We start from the raw sequence: 21,132 nt of genomic DNA on the forward strand, positions 1-21,132 counted from the left end.
TGATAGATGTCTGTGGCACCTCTTTTATTTTTATGATAGTTCTTACCACAGTGTATTTTATTTCTAAGGATATATGCTGATTTCTTTCCCTTCATGAAATTCATTTTTTTCTTATTTACTTTTATTCCTGCGGGAATCTTATAATCTCTTATACTTTCAATTATCTATGTATAGCTTTGAAATCTACATCAAAAATCTATTAGAATTCTCCACTTCCATATATACAAAACTCAAATTATTATTCTATTCTCCTGATATCTCATTTATTTTAACAGCTTTGTTGTTCTCTTGATCACAAAGAAAATCTTAAATTCACTCTTGGTTCTTCTTTTCTCTAGACCACCCAGATCAAACGTGGCCGGTCCTGTAGGTAATCTCACTAACCACTGTTTCCAGAATGCATGTCCACTATTCTGACACAGAGCCTCATTAGTTCCCACCTACATGAACACCTGGCTAGCCCTCTAATCCAGGAGTCTCTCCTACCCCAGTCTGATTATACATTCCTGCCAAATGTTCTTAATGAATCTGTTTGTCTATGCTGCTCCTCAGTTCAAATGTCTTTACTTGTACTAGCATATTAAATCTAAATCTTTAAGCCTTGCTTTTTGAAACCCTCACAATATGGCCCCTATTATTTTCCAGATTTATCTTCTGCAATTGCCCTCTGATAATGAAATGTTCCAGCCAAATTAATTTTCTGTCCCTCTAATGTGGCCCTATTCTTCCTCGATTTCATTATCTTAATTTCCTCTGCATAGGAAGACATCACACACATAATCAACAACTGAAATGCCATATTGTGCCCAATTATTCTTTTTAAAAGTGATTTTTTTCTCACTTGAACCCCAACCTGTATTTTGGGGCTTAATTTGTATTATTGAGTTTCATCTTTATTTGTTTTATAGTGTCTGGTCAGTTAGAAATTCCTTGAGAAAGGACACATGTCTTGGTGTACTTAGTATTACTTTCAATTCAGCACCCTATAGGAAAGTACCAAAAACATGAATGGGAGAAGACTCCCCAGATGATATCCTTTCAAGTGTGTGTAGTGAATTAGAAACAATTGGAAGAGTCTGGTTCTGCCTTGGTAAAGAAGAAAATCCAATTTAGGGTAAGCTTCTCGAATTTGTACAGAGTTTGAAATATCACAGAGAAGGTTGGTAGGTAAATGATGCAAAAATACCTGTGCATGACAATTATTTAATTACCCAGTACTTATTAAGTGACTACTGACATCAAAATATTTCAGATGCAGAAAGAAGTTCCAAAAAGGGCAAAATTAAAATACTTTAGATTTGCACTATTCAAATATCACTCTAAGTGACTCTACTGTGAAGATTTCTTCAAGAATAGAAAATCAGCAAAGCCATCTTTACTTGTTTTCAAAGGCACCTTTTAACTCAGAAGCTTTCTGGAGTTGAAAAGGTAGTAACTCAAAAAGCACTGAGCCACTAATCTCAAGACACCATTGAATAGTTTTATTTGTTTTTCTGTCTACGCACATAAAAAAATGAAAGCTAGTTTACAGTAGAAAGGAGGCTCTAGACTTGCAAATAGAAAATAGGCAGTTAGATAATAAGAAAAACAAAGTGCAAGTAAAATAACAAATGTGATTCCAAATAAATTGAAAATGTCAGCTATAAAAAGAATCACGGCTAAAGATCATAACAAATGCAAGACCAAGAAAGTCAGAAAGAAAACCAAAATAACAAATTGTGTGAGAGATCCAAGATGTTGGCAGATTAGGTGGATGTTACACACACCTCCTTCCAGAACCAAACAGGAATTATAACTAAAATATGGAGCAATCAACTTGAACAACTAACTGAAGATTATCTGAATAGAAGTCCTATAACCAAGGATTTACAGAAGCGACATTGAGACTGATAGTGTAACAGTGAAAAATTGTAATGGTGGGAAATTGTAACCCATCCCACCATTCTTTTTCCATTACTTCTGTAAGTGCTGACTCTGACTAATATGTAGCTTATAAAAGAACAGCATGTTTGTACAAGAATCCTGGGAACTAGTTTCAAACGACGTAGATGCTGACCTTCAGGCATCGCAGCTCTGGGAGATTTGCTGACCTTCATCCTTGGAGCCAGGATGATGTGAACCCAAGATGACTAAACCAGAATGATGCACACCGGACCATCCCTTGCCTTATCAGAGTGGACAGTGCTAATCTGCACATAAAGAACTTTGCAACCCCCTCCCTTGATCTCTTTGTTCTGTTCCTCTCTTCCTCCTTGTAAAAACTTCTGCCTCCACTGAGAAGCAGAGATGGGCTTTGTGACATGATTCCCCCATTTTCTAGGAGATGGGCTTTGAGGCGTGAGTCCTCCATCTTCCTGATGACCAGTATTTGCAAATAAGCCACTTTCTTTTATATCAGCACCTGCCTCTCTAGTCTTGGCCTTCAAGAAGCCAGGCCCGCTTTCAGTTACTGTTTGAAGGGCACAGATGCAAAAAGGGGCTGGCTCCTCTCCCTCCCGCAATAGCTGAGGTTCAGGAGGAATATCTCAGCTAGAAAGGTCCCCTCTGAGGAGTACAGGATCTCAACCCCATACCAGGCTCCCCAGCCCAGAGCACCAGAGCCAGGAAGAGGTGCCCACATAAAACCTGGCTGTGAAAATCAGTGGCAAATTTTGTCTGCCAGGGAGAGACAGACGATGGCTAGAGACACAGGTGCCCTCCTAAGTGTCAAAGCACAAAATCTCACCAGTAGCTGCTTACCCTCGGCTCCAACACCTCCCCTAACAGGAGATGCACTACCTGCATCTTCTTGACTCCTAGCAGCCATGCCCTGCTGAGCTTCACTTCCTGGCAGAATCTGGAACAGACTGATTTATATGGCTCTAGAATGGGAGACTTTATTCCCTCCCTCACACACATGACCAGTGCAGAACCCTTCCTTCACACAGCCAAATCTTGGTCTATTGGGACCTGACAAACTCTGATGGCCTCACCCTTTTCCCTCTGGTAATCACCATACTGTTGTCCATGTCTATGAGTTTATTTTTTTGTGCTTAACCTCCTCACCTTCTTCACCCAGCCCCCATCCATCCTCCCTTCTAACAGCTGTCAGTCTGTTTTCTGTTATCTATGGGTTTGTATCTATTTTGTTGTTTCATTATTTTGTTCATTAGATTCCACGTATAAGTGAAATCATGTGGTATTTGGCTTTCTCTGACTGGATTATTTCGCTTAGCATAACACTCTCAAGTCTGCAAAATGGGAAATTTCCTTCCTTTTTTTACCACCGAAGTAGTATTTCATTGTGTAAATGTGCCACAGCTTTTTTATTCACTCATCTGCTGATGGGCACATGAGCTGTTTCCAAATCTTGGGTATTATAAATAACACCACAATGAACATAGATGTACATATATTCTTTCAAATCAGTGTTTTGGGTTTCTTCAGATATATTTCTACATGTGGAATCACTAGGTCATAAAGCAGTTCCATTTTTAATTTTTGGAGGAAACTCCATGCTTTTTTCCACAGTGGTTGCACCAATCTGCATTCTCACCAAGAGTGCACAGGAGTTCCCTTTTTCCCACATCGTCACCAGTTTGTTGATTTATCAATGATAGCCATTATTACAAGTAAGACATGATATCTCATTGTGGTTTTAATTTACATTTCCCTGATGATTAGTGACATTAAGCATCTTTTCATATGTCAATTGACCATATGTATGTCTTCCTTGGAGAAGTGTCTATTCAGATCCTTTGCCCATTTTTTAATTGGATTGCTTGTTTGCTTGGTATTGAATTGTATAAGTTCTTTATAAATTTTGGATATTAACTCCTTAACAAATGTATCATTGATGAACATGTTTCCCCATTTAGTAGGTTGGCTTTTTATATTGTCGATGGTTTCCTTTGTTATACAAAAACTTTTTAGTTTGATGTAGTATTATTTACTTGTTTGTTTGTTTCCCTTGCCCATGGAGACATATCAGAAACATTACTGCTACAAGAAATGTCAGAGATCTTACTGCCTGTTTTCTTCTAGTATTTTTATGGTTTTGAGTCTAATATTTAAGTCTTAAATATATTTTTAGTTTATTCTTGTGTGTCATGAAAAAAGTGGTCTAGTTTCATTTTTCTGCATGTATCTATATGCTTTTCCCAACATCATTTACTGAATAAACTACCTTTACGCCATTGTATGTTCTTGCCCCCTTTGTCAAATGCTAATTGACTAGAAAATTATGGGTTTATTTCTGGGCTCTCTATTGTATTCCATTGATCTACATGTCTGTTTTTACACCAGTACCATGCTATATTGATTACTATGCCCTCATAGTATAGTTTGATTTCAGGTAGTATGATTCACCAGACTTTCCTATTTTTTCTCAAGATTGCTGTTTCTATTCAGGGGTCCTATGTGTTTCTATAGAGTATAAAGATAAATTTCAAATGAAGCGTATGAAGTGCAAAAAGGTTGACCAATAAAAGCCAATATAAATAAATTAAAATCTGTAGAACTAATTATTCAACAAGGTTGGTAAAGATACATAAAACATATATATTAAATTTAGAAAGAATATGCCTGAATCAAAATTTAAATTAATTTTAGGATGAGCAGGATTTAGTTAATTCCTCAATTCCTCTTCCGATGATGCTCAATGTGGACAGCAATAATGTAAAAATTTCTCTGTGAAGTTTAGTTGATCACAAATTCAATAGTCACCATAGCTACTAGAAACAGAATCATGGACAACATTCTTCATTAATACAACATCAATAGTTGATCAAATGCTCTGTGCCAGAGGATCATGATCAAGGGACATAATAATCCCTTTGTCTCTCTATTGGCCAGAAGACATCTGAAATATTATATCTGGTTCTGAGTCTCACTTCTAAAAAGGGGCATCCAAAAAAAGTGATATCAGGATGATTAAGGATTGGAGATGAGAAGGAATTCAAAAACTGCCCTCAGATATTCGAAAAGCAGTCATGGAAAAAAGAACAAGGTTCATACTGCATCATTTCCAGTATATAACACATTCAAGTAGCTAAACTTTTCAAAGAAAGGGACCACCTCAGGAAGTAAACAATCTTTCATCAGTGGGCAAGTTTAAACACAAAACTGAAGGTCATCTATTAGAAGTGGTAAAAATCTTTACAACATTGAGGAGAAAATTGAACTAGAGAGCCTATACAGTTTCTTTCAACTATAATATTGTGATGCTCTTGAAATCCAAAAACAAACCCAAAAAAATCCTAAAGAGAAAAACCAAAGAGGGGTAGGATCAAGGGTGGAAAGAGAAGATGGCTGGGGTGGGGGCAGCGGTGGGGAGCAAATGGAGACAACTGTACTTGAACAACAATTTCTAAAAAGTTAAAAAAATAAATAAAATTAAAAATTAAAAAAGATTTCTATAACTCCAATTTCTAATTTCATTAAAATCGTATTAAAGTTGGTCACTGCCGTTGAGTGATATTGTAATGACATTGATCATAGGAAATTCTGCTGTGGAAACAAAACATGGCTTTTAGCTGGAGAAGAAAACAGTGTGTGCAGCCAAATCCTCCACCAATCTCACTCTGTCCAGAAATCCATTAAAGTAAATCTACCACATTGGGAATATTTTTAAAGTGGCTTTTTGTAATAATTGGCTAAAAATTTGGCAAAATGAAGGGGGAAAAGCCTGAGTTTTAACATATCTATTCCCTCCTGGGCAGGGGGGAAATAGGGATCAAATAAGTTTCTTAAGAATATTATAATACCCTAATGGAGTTCTCATTGATATACTAATCAATGATATCTTAGAAAATAGGCATTGAGCCCAATTTAAATTATCTGTGCAAGAGTTAATGCTGAGATAACATTTCCATTGTTGATGCTTCCTTTTAATTTAGCAACTTTATATCTTCTGAGAAAGTTACCCTTAATGAATAATTTAAGTGTTCAATCTGTAAGTGAATTTTAATATGGAAATGTCTCTTGAAAACAATCAGAACTACTCTTATAAGGTGAAGAGTTTTTGAAAGTCAAATTCTTCGTGGTGGGTTCCTTGTTGCCGAGAAAAAAAACTAATTTTTACAAACCCTTACTAATTAATATTAAATAATATGTATTTATACAATTATGTAAAAAGCAAGAACACAGGTAACTATGATATTAAAAAATAAAATTTCCTGGTAAAAGAATAAGGTAGAAATAACAATCTAGGCTTTCAGCAGGATTTCCATCAGAAGGCATTAAGAAAATTGGGGGAGGAGGAGGCAATTCAGAAGGAAAAAAGAACATAAATTAAGCACAGGCCAGGAGAGGGCAGGATATGGTCCAGTCTGGCCAGTTCATGGCAGAAAGGTTGAAAGTTATCTGGAAAACTTGTTCTGAAAGAACTTAACACAAAATTTATCAATGTATTTGATTTTGAAATAAGATGCCTGTGATCTTGGATTTGCTATAATTTTTTTTAAAAAAATTGGGGGAAATGGAATACTGAATTGCAAGGCTGGATAGGGTTTGAGGAAAACAGAACATTTTGGAAGAACTCTTAAAATGAATGAGCTGGGTCATAAGGGATAGACAACAAGAAATCTTGAGAGCTCTTGGGAAATTAGACAGCATCAGTCTGTTTTCCCACTTCATTTAAGAATACAGGATGTATTTTTTATCAAATTTGTTTGGCAACTTTGAGATATTCTGCCTTAACTATGTGTTTCTTTTTCATAATCAGAAACTTGTATGGAAATATTTTACTCAATGTACACTGGTTTTCATTATTTTTTTCTGAACTTTTTGAAATTATTTGCTTACTCAAAAATTTTAATTTATAAGTTTAAACTAAAATTATAAATTAAAAATGATCTTTTGCTTCTGTTTTATGAATTGAGAAGGAGGCATTCTAAGTATTCATTAGTTTTTCAAAGTGGATGATTTTAGTTCATTTCTTTGGAAATATGTAGGAAATTAAGCCAGTAAAAATATCCTCATGAAGAACAATCTAGATTGTGCACAGTATTGCACTGGTGCTAGCTCCTACCACCTCAGGAGAACCAAAAGGGCACACCTCTTCCCAGCTCCACGATCAATTACCATATGTGGATGACTTAAAATTAGCCATGATGGGAACATTTATATGACAGAAGTCGGCAAAGCAAATAATACAAATCAGAACTTTCCTTTCTTTTCACAAAACCAGCTGTTAAATATTTACCTGCATACCACTGTTTCCACATACAAAAGATTTTGAAGAGGTTGGGAGGGAGAGCAGGAGGAGGATGACTAGGAAAAGAGGGAGGGACTGACGAAGAAAAGAAGGAAGTTAGTTTCAAGAGCACAGAAAAGAATAACTGTCATTCAACAGTGTCCAGCTAATTCAAGAGCAAATTAGATTGACATACTACACAAAGAAGGGTTAGTCACCAGCCTGGAAAGTCCTGCTCTTTTCAAAGCAGCCTAGACTGTTGCAAAAACTGAGGAGTAATTGAGTAATTACTCTATATAACTACAGACCATCACCACACCTAAAAAGTTAGTAATGACTCATAACATCATCTAAGAAACCATCCATAATTGAACAATAAAATAATTTTAAAAATAAGTAAATAAATGAAATTAAAAAATCATCCATATTTACATTTATGTATCTCTATAATGCTGTGTGTGTTGTAGGTTTTTTGTTATGGCTTTTCAGTCTCTGAATATAAGACAGTATCTCTACATGTTCATTTATTTGTTTGTTTGATTGGTTGATTGTTTTTCAGGTTACTGAAGTTTTAAAATTGTCCAGGGAGTTGTCTTATAGAATTCCCATTTTCTGTATCTTGCCTCTTAAATATATTCAGGTTGTTCCAGACACAAATACCTAAGCAATGATGGAGTGCACAAACTCTAGCATCCCATCTGGACAGCACATAATGTCAAGTTGTCCCTCTGTTGATGTGGTTGAGTTTGACCATTTTGTTCAGGTGATGACCACCAGAATTTTCCATTGAAAAGGTATATTTTTCCTTTGTCATAACTAAAAACAAGTGGAATATTGACACTGATGATTGAGGGTTTGAAAAAAACCTAATAAATGTCATCCCCATTTTGCATCCTCATTCTGCGTCATGGTAAATAGCCCAAAGAAAACCATCTGCAATAGTAGTTTTTACCTGTACAAAAGTAGTCAGGCTGATTCTACCCTAAGTCTTGTGCTATGAAACTCTTAGAACTTCAAAGGAAATTTGCTAGATCTTACCTATTGGCACTTGTCACACATGGCAACATGAATGGATTCTACCAGTGAGATGGGGTCCTGTAAGATGTGGACAGCTGAAGAGGGGTGGAAAGAATGAGGCTGACTAACAAGTTCAGAGAGATGTGAGGGTCTCCAATGAAAGATCACTTTCCGTGAATGTCTCCTCATTCACTTGGATGGTATAGGGTTGCTTCGAGTCACAGTGGCAGAAGCCACACAACAGCGATATATGACTTTTGGAGGATAGCTCTGGTGTATTGAACTTGAGGCCAAAAATCCAGTGGAAGCCCTGTGAGTTCCACCCCTCCCTGCTCATCCAGATGATTTTGTAAGCCCTAATTTTCTACATTTGTTTATACTTGAAATCCTTAAAAAAAAAAAGTGTAATTCCTCACTGAACCATGTCTTATAAAGAGGTACAAAAGGTTGTAACGCAATAGTCCCAAACATTTTATAGAGTGCTAAATAAATTGTTCTGGAGTCTCACTAAATGATATTTGCAATAAATAGGTAACATGCAGAAATATGCAAAATAGAATGCAAATGGCACTGCTTCTAATCTGACTCTTCAGTTAGAACCCTTCACTAAGAAAAAGTGGCCCTCCACCAAATATGATCAGCTAAATGTCACACTCTTCATTTGAGAGTAATCTGGTGGTTTTCTTGAATGTTTTACTCACCTTTTCTATGTCAGTAGTTCTCTCACAGGGAAAATGATGGATTAGCTTTCCTACAAAACATGCTCCCTGGAGTTAAGCAAGGGAATGCAGGACAGATTTTGAATTTAGCTGCTTTAGAAATATTCTGTGAAAGTTTCAAAAATTCTTTCTCATGACGCTCACTTACCTAAATGGAAGTATCTGATCAGAAGACTAGTGCACCCTGGACAAATTCAAGGGAATATGTGCAACTTTTCAACTATAAAACCCAAGTATTAACCACCCACACATTCCAAAGTCCTCCAACATTTTAGGGCCATAACTTCCTCTTTTAATATCTCAACAAGTCCTCCTTTATACTGAGAAGTCTGAACAGCTGAAGAGCCCCAACTTTTTCTTAAAGGATTATTAAAAACTTGCATTGCTCCCATATGCTTCTCAGTCTCCTTTATCTGAAGGTTCAGTTAGCATCTCACAATGATTTGCCTCCAGTGCGACCTATTCACCTCTTGCACAGCTTTGCCTGGGCTAGACAGTCACCCTCTTTTTAGTTTCCCCCAGGAGATCAGAGGGTTTTACTGAAATCATTGGGTTAACAGCAGGGAACTTAAGCATAGAAAACAAGGCACAACTTAATATTAGCCATATCTGTTTCCGAAGCCCCTCTTCATTGCTCTCTGCAGGGAATTTTCCTTTTCTGGGGAGGGGCTGGGGCTTCCCTCCCCTTCAGGGTCCAGGCTGCCACTATATTGCCTTGAGATCCTTCTCTGCAGCTGGCCCTTCTCTGTATCTCTCTTCTTTCTCATTCTCTAGTCCCCCTACAAATTCTCTTCTCAATCCCAAGCTCTTAGTATTGTATTACTTATGACGTAAAGCATTTTTATTTGCATTGTTGTAGCCCTAATCCATCAACATGAGACCCCCGGCCTCCCTTTCCTAAGCAGAAGACAGTTAAAGTCTTCTCCAACACTTAAAAGTCATCTTTCCTAGCTTCTCTCTAATGACATTAAGTGAATGTTACCAGTTAAGAATAGAGCCTTCCTCGTGAACAGCAGTGTTTTAACCACATCGCAGGGGAAGAGTGATTTTTTTCATAAAATGTAAAATGTAGGAATGATAATTTGGCTCCAAGAAGTTATTAGTGACCCAAGTTCTTCTAACTTTTAATGATAGAGCACTCCTAAAATGTGTCCCTTTCCCTCATGTTCATAATATGGATGTTCCATTTCTAGGCAGGAAAATGAGCAACTGTGAAAGAAAGAAGGAAAAGAGGGGGGAGTAGATAGGTAGGTTGGTAGGTAGAAAGGGAAGGGCGAAGAGAAGGAGGGGAGAAGGAAAAGCTAAAGGGACAAGCCAGTTAAGTCTATTTCTTTTCAAAGAATTTCCTGGAAGTCCCATTCAAAGGTATCTGCGTCCATTTCATTTGTTATACGCCCACCACTCTACAAGGGTGTCTACAAAATTAGGATTCTGGTAGTAAAAAGAAGAAGGGGGGCGGAGAAAAGAAGAGAATGAATATTTTGTAGGCCTCCAGAAATGTTTATGAGCTGAGCTAAGAGAGAAAATGAAATTCAAGATATTACCAAGTAGCAAGTTGACTATATGTTGCCAAAGGTTCAAGCTAACAAAAGGCTCAGAGGAAGCAAAGAGAGAGCTGAGATGTCAAAAGTAGATCCCAAGTGATTCCCACCAACTATTCCCTTATTCAGAATAGATGAGATCTCTATTCCCCTGTGTGAAGTGGAGTCACAGAACCACTTCACACAGAGGAAGCATTTACATTAGGAAACATGTCCACTTGACACCCCAAAAAAGATGCATCACTTTCATCACAACCCAATTAGACCAGGCCACCTGCCTCTTCTTGTCCCCTACCCATGGTAATCTTCTCCTTCAGGCTGCTTTCATTTCTTTCTCCCACTCTGCAACCAGTTTTTCCCTTTTATGCTGCTTTGAGGAGACAGAATCATGTTCCTTTAGTTTTGACTTTTTCTAATTAGGTAAGTAAGATAAGGTTCTTAGGCCAGAATCCTTTGTAAAATGTAGGTGGATAAAGTATGTATTTTTTTCCATCTTGAGTCCAGAGATCATGCTCCCTCAGGGTCATTAGATTTTTTTCTTCCTTTCTATCTATTTACAAATTACGGAGACAAATTTATGGAATCTGCTAACTCTGGTTTATTGTGCAAGGTATTGGGAATCTCAAAATGGATGAGAACTCATCCTTGCCCTGTAGAAGCTCACGATTTGGGGGAGGAGTTCGGTTCCTAACCAGACCATCACTCTTCAATGTGGAAAGTTCTATAAGAGTGGTACTCCTTGGGTATCAGAGAGTGCTAAATTGGACTAGTCACCCAAGCAGAAGGTAAAAGAGAAGGTAGATTAGTGATGCTTCACAAGGAAGTACTTCTCTGCTGAATCTTAAAAGGAATGAGGGATGGGACATTCCAAACAAAGGTAAAACATGAACAGAAACGAAGAAACCTCTGGTGTGTGCACAGAACAATAAAGCAACTTGTGGTTATGAGAGCATAAAGTGACAGGCAGATAATGCTGAGAGACGTACTGGGAGAGGGTGTAGGTCAGATTGTGGGGGACTTCGTACACCATCTTAAAAGCCATTAGCTCGATGTTGTAATTGACAGCAAACTTTTGAAGAATTGTATAACAGAGAGGAAAAAGATCAGAGACAGATTTTTTTTGTCTGGCTCTAGATTGAAAGGTGGATGCAAAATAAGAATAGCACTACAATCAAGGAAACTGAATTGAAGGCTGCCATGATAATCCAGGTAAAAGATGATAAGAACCTAAATAAAACATGTGCTGTATGTAGGGAGTATATTAGAAAATAGTGTGTATATTCATTTAATGAATATTTATTGAGCATGCACTATGTTGCAGGCACCGTTATGAACACAGGGAAGTAACAGTGAGCAAAACAAATATCCCTACCTTCATAAAAAACTTACAGTGCAGTGTTAAAGTTCTTTTAGATCTTTGGATTAATACATACTGATTTACTTATATAACCAAAGGCTGACATTCACAAGACTTTTGGCTCAGCTTTAAAACAAGTCTTTGTCAGAAGAGCAAAGAGAAGACAAGATTAGCTCCGGTCCTCATTCACATGGTGCTCTAAATCTTGAAGGACCTGGTTCTTACAGAATATTAATTAAAAGAAACTCACGTACCAGTGTACCTCTCTGATGAATATAAATAACTTTTATAGCCCTTTGCAACACCTTTAACATTTTCATCATTTGGAAATACAGCTGTTACCTCCCAGCTTGCTCTTTTCTTGGTTGCTTTGATGGTGAGGTAATGTCAGGATGTGACATTATTGTTTACCCAGGCTATGCACTAATGATTGCACTTGCTCATAAATAGTAAGGCCCTCAGCAATCTTTGGGGACCGCTTTACAATTCTCATACATCTGCAAAAACTTTGCAGTTTGTGAGACATCTGTTACCCTCAGCTCTAATTTTGAAGGCATCCTCCTTAAAACATATTTTTACTAACTCAGAAAGTTTTTAAAGTAGTCTTACAAATTTGCCTTCTTATTCTGTTTTAAACAGAGTATATAGGTAAGTAATAAGAACAGGAAATCACTTCATATTAGCTAAAGTTGAAATATTTATAGGAGTAAATTATGTCCAAGAATTACATGTAATAGTAACTTTCCCTTCACCCAAAACCTGGCAAAAGAAACTTCTCTCATGTTTTTTATAGTGATCATGTACTCAGTTTTTTCTAGTGCTTGTTCTACTGCTAGTTTGATGGAAGATCATGATAAATAAAATTGTTACTTGTATGAATGTATTTCCCAACTTGAAAATGGAATTGAATGTCTAGTAAGTTGATTCTGGATTTTATAATTAATTAGAACAATTCCAAACCAGATAGTAAATTACATAGACAAGAGGATATTAATTTTAAAAATGTTTTAAAGCAATTAAAATATCTAAACCATACAAAATATATCCCAAAGTATTAAGAGAGTGCACAAATACAATGTCAGGATGACTAGAAGTAATTTTTCCATATTATGGGTAATAAATATTGCTGTTAGAACACTGTAGATATAAAGTTTTTGTTTTCAAAAATAGTAGATGGAGATGACAATAATAGGGGTCTTTGCCAACTGTGTCATTTCCTTCATGGTTGTTGGGTGTTTATATTTTTCTCTCCCTTTAGGAGTTAATTGGGGTGGCATATTTCCTGGAAATCATTTACTCATGGAGCTTTTCATATTTATTGGCATAGATTTTTGAAAACTTTCACATAGCTCCACTAACTATCTCTATTTATGGACCATTCCTAATTCTCATTCTCAGATCTATGTATCTGTGCTTTCATCTTTTCCCACCTACCCCCTTGATGAGACTAAGTGAAAAATTACCCACTATAGTAAGTTTTTGTTACTATGATCTCATAGATACATCAATTCTACCATTTTTCTATTTCTAATTCATTAATTTATGTTTTTATCTTTATTAATTCCTTTATTTATTTTGCTTTCCTTGGTCATATTTGCTCAATATGTTGTACTAAATGCTTAATAACTTTTATCCTCTTTACCTTACATTTTTATATACAGTGTTCTCAATTTGATTTTTCAAAATATTCTGCAGTTCTGGATTTTATTTTCTATCTGACCCAACTGTATGCTGCATTAAAGTCATTCTTTTGTTTTTTTACTTTTGCTATATATGGTTTTGCTAAATTGTATTTACAAGTTAAACTTCTCTACTTTCTGGAATTTATTGATTTTTGCTTTGTGGGCTCCCAGGAATTTTTTAGAAGTAGAAGCTCTATAGCATAAAAATTTTATAGAAACTATATTAATGATGTTAGATTATGTCACTACAAATATTATATCCTTATTTGAATTTTGAATTTTTCAGTTTTTTCCAGAATGAAAGGAGTATTAAAATTTTCTGGCTATACCTGTACTTCTTTTTATTTCTGATTTTATAAATTTGCATTTATATATTTAGATGCTATGTTAGTTACTATCATCTATGAACAATGCAAAAATTGTATAATTTTACCAATTGTTCTTCCCATTCTCTTCCAGTTTTGGTGACAAGTACTGGGACATTTTCCCTAGTATATTATAACTGAATTCATAATTATTATTCACTACCCCATTATATAGTTTTACTCATGAGTTATAATCATAGAAGTTTGTAACTATGACTTAAATTTCTAAACTGCAGTAATTAATTATATTTTTAAAAATCACTTATTTACCACCAGTATTTTCTTCCCACAGTTTCAAACTTTTGCTTAAACAGATTATGCATTCTAGTAGATTTTTCATGTAGAGTATGTAGGACATATAGTTAAAGAGTCTTTGTATATTTGGAAATATCTTCCTGTGGCCTTCACATGCTAGTGACACTTTGGCTGGATTTGCCCTCCATTCCATTCTCCCTCCAAACTCTGGAACTATTGCTTTCCTTTTCCCTTGCACATAAAGTTTCTGAAATTAAACTAATTTTAATTGATTAATTGTTTCTTGTTTGTGTATTTAAATGATTCCTACTTTAACATTGAAATTCAATAATTTTACTAGATGTGCCTCAGCCTTTAATAATATTTATTCTGATTCTAATGATGACAATGGATATTGTCTAGTGATGACAATCCTGAGTTACACACTCAGGATTTATCACCCCCTCTTTTCCTAATAATAAAATTATTTCACTTTTCCTCATATTTAATCTCTATGATTTATGGGGAGCTCAAACCCCAATTTGTTTTTATTTGTAGAAAGTGCTTTGGGTGAAGCTATTTCTCTCTCTTTTCTTGAGAAACATATGGTAATGTTTTTCTTCTCTCTGAAGTAAAAATGTAAAGTTTAATCCAAAAGTCTGTTTCTTCCTTTACTATTTAATTGTATGATAATATTTTATTACCAACATATCTGATACTGATATTATCATCTTAATCTACATTTTCTTAGTGAAATGGATACTTGTGGTTTGGGACTGGCAAAAAACCATTCACCCTCATGTCAATGACAATGGCCAGTTTTCACTTGGATATCCACACCTCCCTATTTGCAGTGCTTTGAATGGCCCACTACATCCACAGGTTGTATATGACCTAGCATGGGCATGTAGCTACATAGGAATGTGACAGCAGCTATGTAGAAATGGCATTACAGGATGAATTGTGTTCCCCACAATTCATCACAATTGTGTTCCCACTTTCATATGTTTAAGTACTAACCCTGGTATTCAGCCTGTGACTGTATTTGGAAATAGAGCCTTTAAAGAAGTAATTAAGATTAAATTAGGTCATTTAATTTAGGGGGGCTCCTATCCGATATGACTGGTGTCCTTACAAAAAGAGGTGATTGGGATACAAACACACAGAGGGACAATCAAGTGAAGACAGAAGGAAAAGGTGGCCATCTACAAGCCAGGAAGAGAGGCTTCAGAGAAAACTAAACCTACTGACACCTTGATCTTGGACTTCTAGCACACTTCCAGAAATATGAGAAAACAAGTTTCTGTTCAAATGAGCCATTCTATTATAGCAACACTAGAAAACTAATACAAATGGGTATGCACGTCAAGTCAGATCATTCAGTGCCAATAAGATTCAATTCTGGAAATGAGGATTTTTCACTATGGCATTTAAAGCTGAGTGAATTCAAGCTGAGGGCTGCTGCAGCCCTCTTGTCACCATGAAGCTAGACACCTGTCGGAGAATGTAACCAAAAGAGAAGAGGAAGTGCTAGTGAAGAATCGTATAAATGAGAGAAGTACAGTGCTATCTTTGGAATCCCCAAGGTAGGGTGAAACTGAAGCCACATCTACTAAGCTTCTACTAAGGGACTTTTCAGTTTTGCTAGTCAATAAAAATCCTTTTTAATAATATGCATTGAATTTTCTGTCTTGCCATCCAAAAAAGTTCTAAAATAATCTTATTATCCAAGAATTCTGAGTCAAGAATTATTCAAACTTACAGATAGTTTATTTTTAGTTTTTGTTTGTTTCTTTTGCTGAATAGCAATTGTTTTAAAATGATACAGTTTTATGGAAAGATGTCACAGCCCATTTTATAGAAAAATAAATAAATAGTAACAAAACAATTTGATAGGAAGATTCCTTGAGAGATTCATATATTCTGTAAAAGTTATTTTCTCTAGAAAGAAAATGTGATTGGTTTGGGCTAGAAGAATTTAGAAATATTTAAGCTATTATTTTCTATACTTCTTAATGGTTTTAGTTTTTACAACAAACATACTACTGTTTCTCCTTAAGCAAACTTTGAAATAACAACAGCAATTTTATAAAGAAAAATGAGGTAGCTCTGGGATCCTGAGTGTTGCTGACTCCATAAGTTGACTTCTTATAAATATTGTAATTAACTAAACATGATATCACATACCAAGTTTTCACTAAGAAATTAGAGTGAAGAACTAAGGTAAATGCCCAAATACTTAAGAAACCATCCTTAACATGTGAGCTTTCATTTCTCTCAAAGCCTTACACAGATAGATCAAACCTATACCCAGTCTGTCTGCCTGCCTCTCTCTCTCTCTCTCTCTCACTCTCTCTCTCTCTCTCTCTCTCTCTCTCTCTCTCTCACTTCATTCCACATAATGCAAACTTGTTCAGGTATAAAAAGCACCAATACACTCAAAAACATTTTTATTTTTTTAATTTTAACATTAAGATAGATTCAACAATGTAACATACATTTTCACATGAGCAATATGATGATGTGTACGTATTTTACATAAGCAATGTTAACAATCTTAAATTGTTGGAATGATTTACAATAACTTACATATTAAAAATTAATATACAACAGCTTTAAAATAGATTACTATAATATAAATTTTATTTTTTTACAATAAAAATTTTCAACTTTTTCACTTTTTCAAAGCATGAAACACATACCTAGAAATCAGTATGCATATTGTTTCGTAAAAATTATTTTTTTACTGACTTGACCTTCAGCATTGACAAACACCAAGATATGTATTAATGTTACATGGAGCATTCATGCTGGATACACGTATATACTTTTATATACTGTATTTTGCCATGTATAATGTGCCCAAATTTTTGAGGGAAAAATAAGGATGCACATTATACATGGGTACTAATTCCATATCTATAGAAATGTTTTTAATTATTTTATTTATGCTTATACATAAAAAGTGTAACTATAGAAAGCAATAATGATATCTGTATGCAAAATAATACCCTGGAATACAATAACTGGTTTTGTTTCTAAATATAAATAAGTAAGTAATTGGGTTAAAAAATTGAAATGAAAGATATTTTTACCAAAAGTTTGGGCCCAAAACAGGGATGTACATTTTACACAAGAGCACATTATACATGGCAAAATACAGTATATATACTTGTTATCTCTTTCCATGTCCTCTTGTTTTTATAAAAAAAAAATCTGTAACCCATTGGTAATTATTTTACATTTTATTTATTCCTCTTTACAATTTCACTTTTGTTGTGGGTGCAGATAGCTCCCACACCAATCTCTCAAAGCATACCCATGAGCCTGTCTGTGCACACAGGTGGCCAACCACAGATTACAGCACTCTCATGCTTATAGTGATGGTCATAATTTTAGCATCCTCTTTGAAGTGATGATAAAATTTTAAGGTCATTCCATACTAATTGGAGAACAGATTCTAAACCCTTTGAATTAAATTCCAGGCATCTGTCTCCTGGAAGCTATAGAAGCTTTTACGCTTCAAACATGACTAATTCCTCTTTCCTCCAACACTATACACTGCTCCTAATCATTTGTCTCATAAAAAACATCACTATAATGGTAATTTTAAAAAAGTGTGCTTTACCTGTTGACCTGAGAAACACAGGCAATTATGAGGTGCCTGTTGATTTTGTCGTTGTATCGTCGTCACACCATTCAAACATCTGAAATAAGTACCTCCAAAGCCAAAGGAAGGAAAAGAATAGGTTTTGACTAGTGAAGCATCATCAAAAGTAGTGTACAAGAATAAGACCAACTAGGTCAATTCTGATGTAAGAACCCTTTTACTCAACAAAGTAAAGAAACATAAAAAATGCCATGAAAGCAATCTTGAATATTTTTTGTATTATATTTAATTAAATAACACATGAAAAAATGACTATAATTATTCAGCCATTTTGATGAATGAGAATCAATAATCTGTTATACTTTTTAGTTCAAAATAGTTTCCAAACAATAAATAATTATTTCATGACTATTATGTGCTCTTTATTGTATTGGCTGCTGGGACTTACAATAAACAAGACCCAGTCCCCACCCTTGAGTCTGAAAGGGTATCAAAGAGGTGAGCAGACAAAGTTGTCTTAAGATATTTTTTACTTAAAAATTATCCACCATTGAAGGGGGGCAACCCCCCTCCCCTATACAAAGATGAATTTATTCTTAGAAACACAATCTAATTACGTAACTGTCCAACTGTAGGGTAAAGAATTTCTCATTAAGCAGACTTTTCCATTACAAACTTAAGTTTCCAATGTCCAATCCTTAACTTATTATTAGAATAACTACGATATAATTATGCTACCATGATGCCTATTCATTTTCCTCTTACCTATAATATCCAATCTACAAGTACTATTTTAAAGAGATTAAATTCCTTATTTGAAGAACATGAAAGACATCTTTGCTCTGTTGAGTGAGCACTCCAAGGGTTCTGTTAAAAGACACATAGGAAAGCTTTTCAACAAAAATTAAACTAGCTGTGTTACAAATTTATAAGACTAAAGTCTATAAGACTAAACTTGAAAGTTTACCTGGATAATACTGTTTTAAATGAGTTTTATAACACTGTATTAAATACTAAATAGTTATTTAGGTAACTTCAAATAGCTTATATGTAAAACTTTATACTTATTACATAATTCAAATTACAATTTTTAAATCTTCCTTGTACTTTAATTCAACCAACATTTCTGAATACTTATTAGATTGGACACCCAAACTCAATGCTATGGAGCTAAATGTAACGGGATATAATCCCTGTTGTTCAGGGATTATAACCTGGAGGAGGCAGATGAAGTTGAAGAGTCCAGTCACCCCTGCCCTGCCAGAAGTCCCCAAAGCCCCCACTTTGTCACCTGAGATGTATCATAAAGTGTAAAGTCCCTTGTGTAAAGTCCCTTGTATAGCAAGATACCTCTACCCACAACTCCACTACCTAACAAGAAACTACTTGGCCCCTGCGCCCCCCGCAAAAAGAAAAGTCTGTTTTTAGGGGGGGGAAATAAAACCACTAACCTTATAGAAAAGCAGTTCTTGGATAGAGACCGATGACTTACGAAGTTACTAGGTTAAATCCATATGCTTCTTTTTGGTGTGAGTGTGTGTGCTTCTGTGAATATTTATGACTTCAAAGTGCTAACATTCTGAGGAAGTTGAGTTGTCCACCTGAGAACTGGCTTCCATTTTTCATTCCCTTTCTCTCCTTCTTGCCCTCCCTATCCTACACCCCCACCACCACACACAATCCCGTACATGCAGGAAGAATGCTAGTAAACATCAAAGTCTTTCAGTAAAGTTTTGATGATATGGATGCAATTCCAACAACAATAGAGCGGTGAGAGCTGCATTACTATAAGTGCTACAACAGAGGTGTTACTGGCCACTGGGTAGTGCCAGCTATTCTACTCTTATACCTTTGAGCATAGCTCAAAGTGTGTGCACTTGTAAACTGGGGTGGGGGTCTTCTTACAACAAAAAACATGTCAACTATTGTAGGCCAAAAGCACAAGGAAAAGTAGTTAGACATAAGGTTTTGTACACAAATGACAGTGTTTAGGTATATGGGTCCTGATGGAAGATGGCTACTCTGAGTCTCCCTGTATTTCCCACACAAAAACACCAGCTGCCCACTTCCCTGTGTACCTGTTTCAGCAAGGTATCAGCTTGACTAGGTGATGGGGAGAGCAATGCCCACCCTGAACCCCTGGGTTGCTAATGCATTGACTTTCTTATACACTTCACTCACTAAGGAGACTAGGTAACAGGAGGTAAGTAACCTCTGCACGTGGTATACAACTGAAGATAACAATTTTAATTATTACAGCAAGCAATCCTCAGAACAATACTATGATATGCTGAGAAAATCAGAATATTAGTCATCCCTTCCTTAGGACTCATTGTACAATTTAGAGAAAAAAGTAAATAAGTAAATATTTTTCTAAGAATGTATTAGTAAAAATGTTTTTTTCTCAATGAGTTTAGCAAAAAATATCAGAATGATAATGTCATATATGTTCCTATATTTCTATCATCTGAAAAAATTATCTGTTCTATTTTATTCCTAAATTGTAATTACTAAAGAAGCCTGAAGAAAGTTGACAATATCTTTGAAAAGGCCTTCCTATTTTATGTTATGTTTCTTTATTGAAAAAAATGAAGATTGTTAGAGTGTTATAAGGACAAAAATAGACAATCTAAAACAATTTGTTAAGAGTGTTATATATATATATATATATATATATATATATGGGCAAAAACAGACTAAAACAATGTCATATTTTCCCCTAATGTTAAATAAAACTTTGTAATTATTGTGACTTTTTAATTAAGCAATTTATGTCATTCTAAAAATGTCCATAATTGACTTAGGAAGAAATAACATTTAAGAAAACATTAAAACATTAAGATTAAAACAAAAAGAAATTCTTAATACATATTCTTCTGTGCTATATAATTACATTAGTGATTTTTATCTAATCATGAAAATATCAGCTCTACTATATTAAATTCTCTTCATAGACTGATAGTTAGCCTAATTTGGTTTTCTTAATTCAAATACAGATTTTATATTAATTTGAGATGTCACTAACATTTTTTCAAACATGAATATTATAATTTAGCTTTTAAAAAAATCATAAAGAGGTGAGGAGGGTTTGGGGGTGGGTTGGGATGGGAGTAAAAGGCAGAAAACTGTACTTGAACAATTAAAATTAAATTAAATTAAAAATAAAATGTTGCCCTGGCTGACGTAGCTCAGTGGATTGAGCGTGGGCTGCAAACCAAAGCATCACAGGTTCGATTCACAGTCAGGGCACATGCCTGGGTTGCAGGCCACGGCCCCCAGCAACCACACATTGATGTTTCTCTCTCTCTCTCTTTCTTCCTCCCTTCCCTCTCTAAAAATAAATAAATAAATAAGTCTACTTAAAAAACACACAAGCAATTAAAATAATAAATAAAATGTTAAAAAAATCATAAAGACAACACAGTAAAGTAAA

At 35.1% G+C, this 21,132-nt stretch overlaps 1 long non-coding RNA gene across 1 annotated transcript; it reads right to left on the reverse strand.

Annotated features, from left to right (window-relative positions):
- Positions 1–1,968: 1,968 nt before the first annotated feature.
- On the reverse strand, positions 1,969–15,310 carry LOC118498742. Its single transcript, XR_004901207.1, has 3 exons — positions 15,299–15,310; positions 4,288–4,291; positions 1,969–2,129 (listed from the first exon to the last, which is right to left on the reverse strand). It is a non-coding gene; the product is annotated as an uncharacterized LOC118498742 (long non-coding RNA).
- Between the last annotated feature and the right edge of the window lie 5,822 nt (positions 15,311–21,132).

This window comes from Phyllostomus discolor, chromosome 2, assembly GCF_004126475.2.
Source record: "Phyllostomus discolor isolate MPI-MPIP mPhyDis1 chromosome 2, mPhyDis1.pri.v3, whole genome shotgun sequence".
In the NCBI taxonomy this organism is placed as follows: Eukaryota; Metazoa; Chordata; class Mammalia; order Chiroptera; family Phyllostomidae; genus Phyllostomus; species Phyllostomus discolor.